Consider the following 10168-nt stretch of genomic DNA (forward strand, 5'->3'; position numbering starts at 1 on the left):
CAGGTCCCAAGTACTTCAGCCATCACCTGCTGTCTCCCTGGGTGCGCCTTAGCAGGAAGCTGGAATTGGGAGCGCATCTGATATGGAATATGGCTGTCCCAAGAAGCAGTTTAACCACTGCACCAAATGCCTGCCCCTCTGGTTTTTTAAAATGTGTATTTTTGGGGTGAGGGAAGGTAGGGAATAAGAGATAGTCAGTTGCAGACCTCACTGGGTTGCCACTGCCACTGGTGCCATGGTGGCCAGCCTCTAGGGTCTCAACAAGGCTGGGTCACTCCAGAATGGAAGACAAGCTGGTTTGGGAGCAAATTGGATCCAGCTTTCTTCAACAATGCTAACAGTTATTTGATAATGACAGAACCCAACTAGGCAAAATTTGCATTGGTATATCATGACTTATGTGGGAAGGAGAGCAGTTGCTAAGGAAAAGCTGTCACTGTGGTGAAGTTGTCTAGTCTTCCCTTCTAGAAAATTCAGCACAGCATCACAGCACAGGACCATCAGCCCACGCCAGATAGCAGCATCTTCAGCATGGTTGTGGGCCAGCTTACAGCTGATGAAGACCCTATCATGGTTTTCCACCAGATGCTCCTATTAAAGAACATCAACCATGCTTGGGTTTGCACCAATGACATACTCGGGCTTGCCCTGCACCATGTTGACTGACCTCCACCCAGCCAGGCACCCAGTGCTGTTTCCTCTTCCCTCCTCTTCCTGATACTATTCACAGTCCTCCAGCTGTTCCAAATATCATACACAAATGAGTGAGGCTGTGTTGAGAGTAGGTGCAGTACACTGCTGTCCCCAAAGTGTTGTGCATGATGTTTGGACTCTAGACTAGTTGCATCTGACAGGAGAAGTTTGTGTCGTACCAGCACATGCCTTGGAAAGGCCTAAGTAATAAAAGGTTTTCCTTATTTTTTTTTTAATCTACTGACAAGTTGCTCCAGTAACTCAAAGTGATACTGCCCAGATATTGACTTGTTCAGATGTTTCAATGAATCATTGAATTTCTGTCCATTGGATCAGCAATTCTACCCCAAGGGATTTTCCATACTAAGGAAATCAGAAACATGAAACTTTATGTGTAAAGATTTATATTCTAATAATGCATATTATTTTCCCCAATTGAAAAAATCGGCACATTAAGTATATTTTTCAAAAAAAATTTAAACTCAAAATACACATTGGTGAGATTTTGAAAAATAGGACAACTGACAAATAAAAATTGAGACCTTCTGTTAAATTTCCCCAGAAACCCACTCCCCAGGTAATTATGTGATATATCATCAGAGTACGGGATTATAAATAGTAATGCATTCATGTATATATTTATAACAGTAGAAATGGTAAAAACACCTATACATAATGTTGAGCAATTTTTTTCTACTCATGGTATCCTATACATCTTCCCATGGAATTCATTCCCTTGTCCCTCCTGCCTTGACGGCTTACAGAACTCCCACCAGCTCAGAGTCAGGCTATCGTCTCCCTGATGCTATTTTTCCTTCCCCAACTCTGCAAAGTGTCCTTTATCTAGGCCTACAGAGCACCCCAGACACAGTAATGATCTCATGCTCAACTGTCCTTAGAAAGGATGACACTGACATCAAGCTACTTAGGTTTGAATCCTCGTGTAATTTGTTTTCTGTTGCTGTTGTAACAAATTCAACAGCTTAAAGCAATCCAAATTTATTACTGTATGGCTCTGGAGGTCAACAGTCCCCAAATGAAAGTGTTGACAGGGCTGGGTTCCTGCTGGCGGATCCAGGGGAGAATCTGTCTCCTGGCCTTTCCCCGGGCCTACCACCCGCATTCCTCAGTTCATGGTCCGAGTTTCTCTCTCCCCCCTCGCATCCCACCACTCCCTCCCTCCCTCCCTCCCTCCCTCTTTCTCACCATCACATTTCCTTCCCTGACTCTGGCATTGCTGTCTCCCACTTACAAGGCCCTGAGACGACATTTGGCCCATATCACCCAGAATAACCTTAACCACTTCAAGATCCTTAACAACATCTGCAAAGTCTCTATTTCCACACAAGTTAATAAGTTAACATTCCATTATGCCACTTAGCCTTACAGATCATTTCCACGTAAGGTAGTAGTCACAGACTCTGGGGGTTAGGATGTTGACATCTTCAGGGAGCCATTATTCAACCTACCATACATGGCAATGCCAGCTGGTAAGCAAGATGTGCCTGAGTCTTGACATCTGTGAAAAAGGGCAAAGTGACTGTCCCTACTCACAAGGTTGATATGTGGATTCGGTGAGTCCACCTATGTGAATGGAGCCTGGAATATTGCCATGTTCAGTAGTGCTACCTAGTATTGCAACTACAGGGTCACCTCACCACCTTCTTTGCCAGACATAAGACCGCTAGTTCCTTGAAGAACAGAACAGAACTTTACAACACAGAGCATTCTCAGGGTCCAACATGGGCTCTTTTTTAAAAAACATTTTATTTAATGAATGTATTCTTACATAGATACAACTTTAGGAATATAGTGGTTCTTTCTCCCATACCCCCCTCCCCCCAGCTCCCATCCCAGCTCCCTCTCTCTCTCTCATCTCCTTCTTCATTATGGTTCATTTTTAGTATGACTTTATATACAGAAGACCAACTCCATGCTAATAACAGAGTTCAACAATTTACACCCATGCACACACACACAACATATAGAGTACAGTTTGGGGAGAGAATTTGCAGTCTATTCTCATATTACAATTCAATAGGGATGGAGATCCTACATGGGGAGCAAGTGCACAGTGACTACTGTTGTTCCTTTAACAATTAACACTCTTTTTTTATGATGTCAGTGATCAACTGAGGCTCTTGCCATGGGCTGCCAAGGCTATGGAAGCCTTTTGTGGCCATAGACTCCATCGGTATTTGGACACGGCCATAAGCAAAGTAGATGTTCTTTCCTCCCTTCAGAGAAGAGTGTCTCCTTCTTTGATGACCCTTTCTTCCCTCTGAGGGCTCACGGAGATCCTCCATGTAGGATATTTTTCTTTGTCACAGAGTCTTGGCTTTCCCTAACATGGGTTCTGAGATATATGTTTGTCAGACTGAATGATTCCACTTAACATCCTATGAATTAGCCAGTAAACATGATAGAGAATTTGGAATAATATGAAAAACATCATCATATTACTTTGCCACATGAAGCGACAAAAACAAATAAAATATGCACAATCACAGCTATTTTTAATATGTGCAACTAAAATTATGCATAAAAATAGACTGGGCATAAACAAGCTCAAACATGAGTATATTACTAACAGTGGCGGTTTTGGAGTGGAACAATGATGGGTGATTTTGGTTTTCTTCTTATGCTTTACTTTCAGATTTTGTCTATTGAATATATTAATTTTAAAGATGTAAAAATTATTATAGCATATTTACACCCCACACACACAAAACTCTGTTCACTAAACATTAGAGGCAACATTACACATTGAGTTAACTCAGGCTTGGTGCTACTGACTGTGTTACAGTTCTGAGCCCAGCATTTACAATCTGGGTAAACTGAGGCAAGCTGCCATTGGGGAGCTTCTGCTGATTTTACCTCACTGTCCCCACCTAAGAGTGGACGAGGATGAGTGTCTGCTTAAGCGGCTGAAATGGACTCCAGCAAGATGCTGTCCACAAGGTGCCCGGCTCGTGGTGAGGCACGCCAAGGCACTGAATAAGTCAGCCTCTTTTCTCATGGTTTTCATACTGAGAAGATGGTGTCGTCAGACACACATACGAAGTTATAAGGCAGCATTTGTTCAGGGAAAGGAAGCAGGGAAAACTGGAAACAGCCAGTCTGCTGCCTCTCAGAATCTAGAAGACTTGTTTCATTTTAACCCCTGCCACTGAAGGATTTATCAAATTTGACAATTAAAGGATACTTGTCAAATAGTCTAGGTTGAGCAATAGAACTCCCCCCACCTCTTCCCCCAGAATCTCTTATAAATCTCTTAAATACAAAACAGATCAAAATGACCACACTGGTAAAATACAGCTCAGACTATTTCTTCTGAGTCTACGTCACCCAGAGAAGACCCTGGAAAACGCTCTACCAACCCAGACCTTACCAACTGGTTCACACATCCTGACTGTCCCGATTTCTGGAAGCTTGAGGGCCGTGTCACAGGCACCCCCTTGTGGTTTGAGCAGGGAGCCAGGCACCAAGGGTGCACAGGGAATGGCTGTGCCCACCTCCTGCACGACTTGGCACAGCGTTTGTGCAAGTCTCAATCTGCTCCTGAGGAGCTGCACCCCAGGCCGCCGAGTCCTGACTGCCCCTTTGTTTACCCATTTGTCAGCAGGTGGCGGCTGGACGATCCCTTTGATTTCTGTGGCTCAGGCTCAGCAGGCTAAGGCCTGAGCTGAATAAACAGGCTATCATTTGGCCCTGGCAGGATTCCTGGTAGCCGGGCACGGAGAGGTTTAAGGAGGATTAGGTTTAGATTAGAAAAGGGGTTGAATTATTTTTCCCCCTTGTGGTCTCTTAAGTGCCTCGGGGTTTTGTATGAAGACAGTGGGCTGACAGCCTCAGCTCAGCGGCTCCAGAAATAAAAGCGGTGAGCTTGGTTTTCTTTTCTAGAAGGTTTGGCATGTGCTTCTGCTGAGTGTGATTTCTGCTGTGAGGGTCGTGGACTGTTGGGAATTTACTGAAAGCTTGAGATCTTTTCTGTAGGGAACTGGGCTCACACGCATGCACGCACCCACACACCCACACACACCAGGGATTTTTACTTATTCCTGGGAGCTACAGAAGTTTTATGAGCCTACACAACTCATCAATGGGAGGCTACACTCTTCCCCTTGGTAGCTTATGAGTGCCCCACCGGTTGCCCTCCTGCGTGTCACTCCTCAGCGTCCACTGAAGGGCCCTGGCTGTCACAAAGCTGTGTTCCCTTGGCAGTCGGGCTTCAGAGAGCACGCTGGGAGCTCTGGCAGTTGCTCTTGTTTATTACATGAAGTCTTGCTCTACTCCCTGGCGACAGCTTACAAACCAAACCAAAACTATGTCATCTCCCAGCGACAAACAGGTTAGAAGAGAGAGGGAAAACAAAACGAAACAAAACAAAGTGACACCTCTTGAAGGCTCAAATGCTCCCTGGGTTCCCACGAAGATTTTGTGTTTTCAATGTCTTTCAAAAGCTCTGCCTTTGCTTCTGGGGTCACAGTGGTAGTTTCTGCCCATAACCGACAGAAACTGCAGGTGAATTTTTCTTCCTGTTCTCAGTGGGGGTGGGGGCTTCCCCCACACCATTAAAAAAAAAAAGCTAGCAGTTTCACTCCCCCAATTAAATGGCCAGTCTCATCTTGGCTGGTGTATTTGGCAAAGACTTCAATGTGTGTAAAAGAGGCTACTTAACTGATTTTTATCATTATATTATGCGTATGCCTATAACAATGACATATTGTATCCCATAAATATTATATGTCAATCAAAACTAAAATAAAACAAAAAAGGGGGAATGGGACAGCAATCAGAGAAAGATGAGAGAAGTATTTTCCACTTTTCTGAAAAGCTGTGTGCCATTCACAAGCCATGGATGAGGACCCCAGAGAGCAGAATGGCAGTAGGAGAGGCTGCAGTGCATGGTCTACCACTGCCCTGTTGTGAGCAAGTTATTGAACCTCTCTCAGCCTGAGGTTGCTCCAGGATTAAAATGGAACTTGCTGCATAAGGTGGTAGAGAAGATTCAATGAGAAAGTTGGCAAGGTGGTTAGTAGGGCTCTGATTCCAACTGGACATTCAGGAACTGTTTATCATTAATATTATAAACAGAGTTATCCCCCAATGGAATGTGATTTTTCCTTCTAGAAATATCATCTATGGGGCTACAGTTGTGGCATAGCAAGTAAAGCAGACACCTGTGATGCTGGCATCCCACATGAACACCGGTTCGAGACCCGGCTGCTCCACTTCCGATCCAGCTCCCTGCTAATGTGCCTGGGAAAGCAGCAAAGGATGGCCCAAGTGCTCAGGTCCCTGCCACCCACATGGGAGATCTGTACTCCTAGCTTTGGCCTGGCCCAGCCCCAGCTGTTGCAGCCATTTGGGGGAGTGAACCAGAAGATGGAAGATCTCTGTCTCTTCCTTTCTCTGACATTCAAATAAATAAATAAATCTTTTTTTTTTTAAAGAGAAATATCTACAGTTGCTAAGATCTGAGTGTGTTCCTTCCAAATTCATATGTTGAAATCGAATCTCCTGTGAGATGGCATGCACAGGTGATCAGATTGTGAGAGTGGAGTCCTCATGAATGGGATTAGTCCCCTTTTAGAGACATCAGAGAGCGCCTTGTCCCTTGCCACTATTGAGGGCACATCAAAAAGTACCACCTATGAGCCAGAAGATGGGCCCTCAGCAGACACTTGGTCTTGGACTTCCCAGTCTCTGGAACTAAGCAGGTATCCAGTTTATGATGTTTCACTACAAAAGCCAAAACTAAGACAAGTACATTAAGTACAAATAACTTCTCCGACGTTGATCAACTTATTAGGTGGCCTCATTTTAGAGTCTTAATAATAGAAGATCCTAATAGAAACTTTGAAGTTTTTTTTTTTTTTTTAATTTCTCTGGAAGGAGGGGAGAGAGAGAGAGACAAAGAGAGAGAAATAGGAGAGAGCTGTATCTCCCATCTACTGGTTGACTTCCCAAATGCCTTCAACAGCCAGGACTGGACCAGGCTGAATCTAAGAACCAAAAATTCCATCTGGATCTGCCACATAGGTGGCAGGGACTCAAGCACTTGAGCCACCACCTGCTGCCCCCCAGAATGCATTGCAGAAACTGGATCAGCAGCAAAATAGCTGAGACTCAAACCAGTCATTCTGATATGGGATGCCAGTGTACCAGGCTATGGCTTAATCCTCTGTATTGGGCCAGCACCGTGGCTCAATAGGCTAATCCTCCGCCTTACGGCGCCAGCACACTGGGTTCTAGTCCCAGTCGGGGCGCCGGATTCTGTCCCGGTTGCCCTTCTTCCACGCCAGCTCTCTGCTGTGGCCTGGGAGTGCAGTGGAGGATGGCCCAAGTGCTTGGGCCCTGCACCCCATGGGAGACCAGGAAAAGCACCTGGCTCCTGCCTTCAGATCAGCGCGGTGTGCTGGCTGCAGCGTGCTGGCCGCGGCAGCCGTTGGAGGGCGAACCAATGGCAAAGGAAGACCTTTCTCTCTGTCTCTCTCTCTCACTGTCCACTCTGCCTGAAAAACAAAAACAAAAACAAAAACAAACAAACAAAAAAACACTGTATTACAATACCACCCCTATTTGAATGTTTAAAGAAGACTCACTGCACAAAGGTAAGGGAACTTGATGTATCCAACTTAGTCTACCTACAAGGTAACTATGTTAAAAACATTCAGCCCCAGCTCTTCACTTTTTTTTTTTTTTTTTTTTTGACAGGCAGAGTGGACAGTGAGAGAGACAGAGAGAAAGGTCTTCCTTTGCCATTGGTTCACCCTCCAATGGCCACCACGGCCGGCGCACCACACTGATCCGAAGGCAGGATCTAGGGGCTTCTCCTGGTCTCCCCTGGGGTGCAGGGCCCAAGGACTTGGGCCATCCTCCACTGCACTCCCTGGCCATAGCAGAGAGCTGGCCTGGAACAGGGGCAACCGGGACAGAATCCGGCGCCCTGACCGGAACTAGAACCTGGTGTGCTGGCGCCGCAAGGCGGAGGATTAGCCTAGTGAGCCACGGTGCCGGCCCCACTCTTTTTTTTTAAGATTTATTTATTTGAAAGACAGAGTTACAGAGAGGCAGAGGCAGAGGCAGAGAGAGGTCTTCCATCCCCTGGTTTACTCCTCAAATGGCTGCAATGGCCAGAGCTGTGCTGATCTGAAGCCAGGAGCCAGGACCTTCCTCTGTGTCTCCCATGTGGGTGCAGGGACCCAAGGACTTGGGCCATCCTCTACTACTTCCCCAGTCCATAGCAGAGAGCTGGATCAGAAGTGGAGCAGCAGGGACTTGAACTGGCGCCCATATGGGATGCCGGCACTGCAGGTGGCAGCTTTACCTTACTAGACCACAGTGCCACCCCAGCTCTTTTAATATCATTGTCATATCAGCGAAGACAGGTATAGGTTTCTCCGAGTTAGCCCTTGTTGACATACTTTCCATACGCTAGTGGATGTCCAGAGTGACTGACCTAGTTTAATCCTTTCAATAACCCTCCAAATAGATATTATTATCATTGCGATTGTATAGATGGCTCAGAGAAGCTAAGCCAATGGCCCAGATCACAGTGCTTGTAAATAGGAGAGCTGATAGTAAATTCCAAGCCTCCTGCCTTATGTAGCTTTGTCTCTCCAATTTTTTTATAAGAAGGCATTGATTCTCTTTACACTCCCCAAAACAACCATTTTCACTGGAGAAGCTCCCCCTTGCTTGCTTTGCTAGGCCCGATGGCCTGCCCCCTGCAACAGCCTTAGAAGGCTTAATGCTATCCAGAGCAAACTCAGCTTCAAATTTATTTAAAGCAGCCTTCACATTGTTTGTGAAACTCTTGGATAATTTAGTTTTTAACCTCCATGCAGAAGAAAACTATGTAAGTGCACACATCCTTCAGCACTCAGTAGGAGGAGAAGAAGTAATAATGGTCACTTAGGTCATCTGTAATGTTTGCTATTAAACATAAGAGACAGTTCCTAAAGCCTTGTTCAGACTCACAGGATAGCACTTTTATAAGAAACAAAACCACAAGTTTACCTTCTCCTTTCTATTGGCCACAAGTAAATGTTGGATCTGAACTAAACTTCTTTATTAATGCTTTACCTTATTATAAAAGTGTTGTATGTTCCTTGCAGGAAATTCAGAAAATGCTAAAGAAGCCAATAAAATAGGATCACATATCTTAGTGTTTGATCTGGGCCAAGATTCAAAGTTCACTTGGCCTTGAATAATACCTGTGCAATTATTTTTATGAAGATCTAAAAAGAAAAACCTTGAGGCTGGTGCTGTGGCACAGCAGGTTAAAGCCCTGGCCTGAAGTGCCCGCATCCCATATGGGCATCGGTTCTAGTCCCGGCTGCTCCTCTTCCCATCCAGCTCTCTGCTATGGCCTGGGAAAGCAGTAGAAGATGGCCCAAGTGCTTGGGCTCCTGCACCCACGTGGGATACCTGGAAGAAGCTCCCGGCTCCCGGCTTTGGATTGTTGCGGCCACCTGGGGAGTGAATCAGTGGATGGAAGACCTCTCTCTTTCTCTACCTCTCTCTGTCTCTACCTCTCTCTGTAACTCTGTTTTTCAAATAAATAAAATAAAGCTTAAAAAAAGAAAAACCTTGTTATTCTAGGACATTTTAAGCTACTTTACTGGGAGTTATTTTAAAGCAGTCAAGTTAGAAATATTTTTTCCTCTGTTTCTAATTGTTATAGGTGTCTCTATGGAATTGCTGAAAGTATGTCTAAGGTTTTCATGAATGCTCTCTGTTGTATGGGAAATCAGATTCTGCCTTCTTTATCTTAGAAAATCACCTGGAATCTTGAGATTTTAAAGCTGTGGTTTAAAAGATTTAAGTATGGGGCAAAGCATTTGATGCCGTGGTTAACACGCTGCTTGGGATGCAAGCATTCCATATCGGAGTACCTGGGTTCCAGTCACCACTTCACTTCAATTCCTGCTTCCTGCTAATGTGCACCATGGCAGAGAGTCAGAGAGAGGGAAGGAAGGAGGGAAGGAGGGAGAGGGAGAGAGAGACAGAGACAAAGACAGAGAGATATAGAGAGACAAAGAGACAAATAGGCACACAGAGATCTCCCATCTGCTGGTTCACTTTCCAAATGCCTATAACAGCCATGGCTAGGCCAGGCCAGGCCAGAGTTAAAGCCCAGAACTCAATCCAGGTCTCCCGTGTAGGTGGCAGGGATTCAAGTACTTGAACTATCACTTGCACCTCCCAGGGTGCACATTAACAGAAAGCTGAACTAGACAAAAAAAATCAGGACTTGAAATGAGGCCCTCTGACATGCGGTGAGGGCATCTCAAATCGTGTCTTTGCACCTGCCTGTGTTCTTTATTTTAAACAGTATATGTTACCATGCTGTCTATGGGTCTAAGTTCTGCAAAATGTTTTTACATTTACAATGCACAATTTGAGAGGCATTCATTGCTTGGGTAATTACTTATTTTCTATTTGCTGATCAGAGAACCTCATCACA

At 45.1% G+C, this 10168-nt stretch overlaps 1 long non-coding RNA gene and 1 pseudogene across 1 annotated transcript; both read left to right on the forward strand.

Moving 5' to 3' along the window:
- Positions 1–281: 281 nt before the first annotated feature.
- Positions 282–666, forward strand: LOC108178107 (nuclear transport factor 2 pseudogene; annotated as a pseudogene).
- A 3483-nt stretch (positions 667–4149) lies between these two features.
- On the forward strand, positions 4150–6154 carry LOC138844093 (uncharacterized). Its single transcript, XR_011379523.2, has 2 exons — positions 4150–4573; positions 5827–6154. It is a non-coding gene; the product is annotated as an uncharacterized LOC138844093 (long non-coding RNA).
- Positions 6155–10168: the final 4014 nt, after the last annotated feature.

This window comes from Oryctolagus cuniculus, chromosome 1 (genome assembly GCF_051225735.1).
Source record: "Oryctolagus cuniculus isolate XC-2025 breed Fujian yellow rabbit chromosome 1, ASM5122573v1, whole genome shotgun sequence".
NCBI classification, from domain to species: Eukaryota; Metazoa; Chordata; class Mammalia; order Lagomorpha; family Leporidae; genus Oryctolagus; species Oryctolagus cuniculus.